The sequence below is a fragment of the Gossypium hirsutum genome, chromosome A06, assembly GCF_007990345.1.
Source record: "Gossypium hirsutum isolate 1008001.06 chromosome A06, Gossypium_hirsutum_v2.1, whole genome shotgun sequence".
NCBI classification, from domain to species: domain Eukaryota; kingdom Viridiplantae; phylum Streptophyta; class Magnoliopsida; order Malvales; family Malvaceae; genus Gossypium; species Gossypium hirsutum.
The window spans coordinates 77,219,345-77,221,895 of NC_053429.1; positions in this window are offsets into that span (position 1 = coordinate 77,219,345).

A 2,551-nucleotide genomic window follows, 5' to 3' on the forward strand; every position below is an offset into this window, starting at 1 on the left:
TCGGCTCGAACAGCCGTATCAGAGGCCCCTCTCTGACTACCACCCCTACCTCCCAAAATTCTCGGTGGTCTACCTCTAGTTGTCACTCCACTAGGTCTTGCACCTTGAATCTTATTCTTCTCATCAAGCTCCGTGCAATCCCTAATGAAGTGGTCCTTCGAACCGCATCCGTAACAGGCCCTGTTAGTAGACTTACCCCAACATTCACCTAGGTGTCGTCTTCCGCATTGGGGACATTCAGGTTTCTCTAGACGATTATTGCCCACACTAGCTACCGAAGTAGCTCGGGAGCCCGTCGATGGTTTTGCTCTGATGGAAATTCCCGCAGTCGTCCTCGACTTATTAGTGTCCTCCTTGAACTTCTTTACAGCTGAGAACGGAGCTTTACCCGTCGATCTTTTACGATAGTCTCTAGCTTCAAATTCAGCCTTCTTCTTCTCCTTTCCAAGTTCTTCCGCCTTGCAGGCTCGTTCGACTAGTGTTACGAATTCTTTTATTTCCAAAATACCCATTAGTAGCTTTAAATCTTCATTCAATCCTTCTTCGAATCTTTTGCACATAGCAACCTCATCAGCTACACACTCCCGGGCATACCTACTGAGTCTCACGAATTCATGTTCGTATTCAGATACTGTCATACGGCCTTGCTTGAGTTCCAAGAATTCCTTACGCTTTTGATCAATGAACCGTTGGCTAATATATTTCTTTCGAAATTCCGTCTGAAAGAAGTCCCAAGTTACTCGTTCGTTCGGGACTATGGAAATCAAGGTCCTCCACCAATAGTAGGCTGAGTCTCGCAACAAAGATACAGCACACTTTAGACATTCATCAGGTGTGCATGACAGTTCATCAAACACCCGAACGGTGTTATCAAGCCAGAACTCGGCCCTTTCAGCATCATCAGTAACTATGGCCCTGAACTCCTCAGCCCCGCGCTTCCTAATCAAGTCTACAGGTGGCTTACTCAGCCTCACAGGATCAGTAACTGATGGCATTACTGGCTCCGGGGGTGGATTATTCAAATTCGGGAATTGTTGGACAGCCGGATTGGTTCGGGCATACTGCGCGACCCACTCATTCATCATGGTAAAGAAGGCTTGTTTAGCCCCCTCACCTTGATTATTCGCAGATGACTGAGGTTCAATAGGCGGTGTCCCTTGTGCAGGAGCAGCCGCTACACTTTCAACGTCATCCGCTAAGATTCTTTCTACACCGGGATCCATTTACTAATCAAAACATAAATTTTAACCGTCAGAAGTCATCACACAGTTAAACATTAACATTCGGCATGTATAGCTAGACTCATACGTGCTATGGTAGTCCTAGAACCGACTAAACCATAGCTCTGATACCAATCAAATGTAACACCCCGAACCCGAGGCCGTCGCCGGAGTCGAACATGAGGTGTTAACAGACTTCAAACCACTTATTAAAATTTTTCCAGACAAGCTGTCAATCTGCGTACTAGTCGCTTTAAAAATCATATCTTGAGTTCTGGAACTCAAAATCCAGTTCCGTGAATTTTCCCTGAAATTAGACTCATATTCCCATCTACATATTTTTTTCTAGAATTTTTGGTCTGGCCAATTTGTACAGTTTATTAGTCAAATTCTCCCATGTTACTGGGGTCGACTACACTGACCTTTGCGCATTACGACCTGGATATCTCCCTGTACAGAACTTCCATACTGATGCCGTTTGTTTCTATAGAAACTAGACTCAGAGAGGAATCTATACATATATGGTATGACTCCTAATTATCTCTGGTTAATTTATAATGAATTTCCAAAGTCGGAGCAGGGAATCCAGAAACCGTTCTGGCCCTGTCCCACGAGAACCTGATTATCTCTTAACATACTCTCCATATGATCCTTTTGTTACTTCTATATAAAAATAGACTCATCGAAATTCGATTACATAATTTATTCATCAATTAATTCCACTCCTACTATTTTTAGTGATTTTTCAATCTCATGTCACTGCTGCTGCCAGCATCTGTTACGAAAGCAACTATGCCCACTTCGTGTTTACTCCTTGATCTAACTAATAATTCATCATGCATATCACAAATTATGATCATGACTAACCATGCCAAAGGCTAATCATTGTCAAACTTCCCCCAACTACACTATTGCCATATCATGAATTTTAACACCAAAATAATCAACCATGACGTATGGCATAAAAAGGTCCAATTATCAAGATTTGCGACCTAACGTTATGAATCCAAACCCAACCGAACATTTATGCCATTTTCGCATGGCTAAAAGGATTACATACCAAAGTTCAAACACAACATAATAGCCTATACATGCCGAAATGTTCTCCTAAGCCAACTAAGAAGAAAGTACCAAAACTTGCTATCCGGTGTGATGACTTCGATGACGACCCGACCACGCAAAAGGAGATGAGTCCAAGAAACTTTATGTTGGGTAAGACGGTTCCAACTCGGCTACTCGATGATCTTTTCTTTGCCTTTGCTTGATTCTCTCCCTTTGATGTCTTGATCTTATTAAACAGTCAAATGGCCGAAAGTTCTTTGCCCCTATTC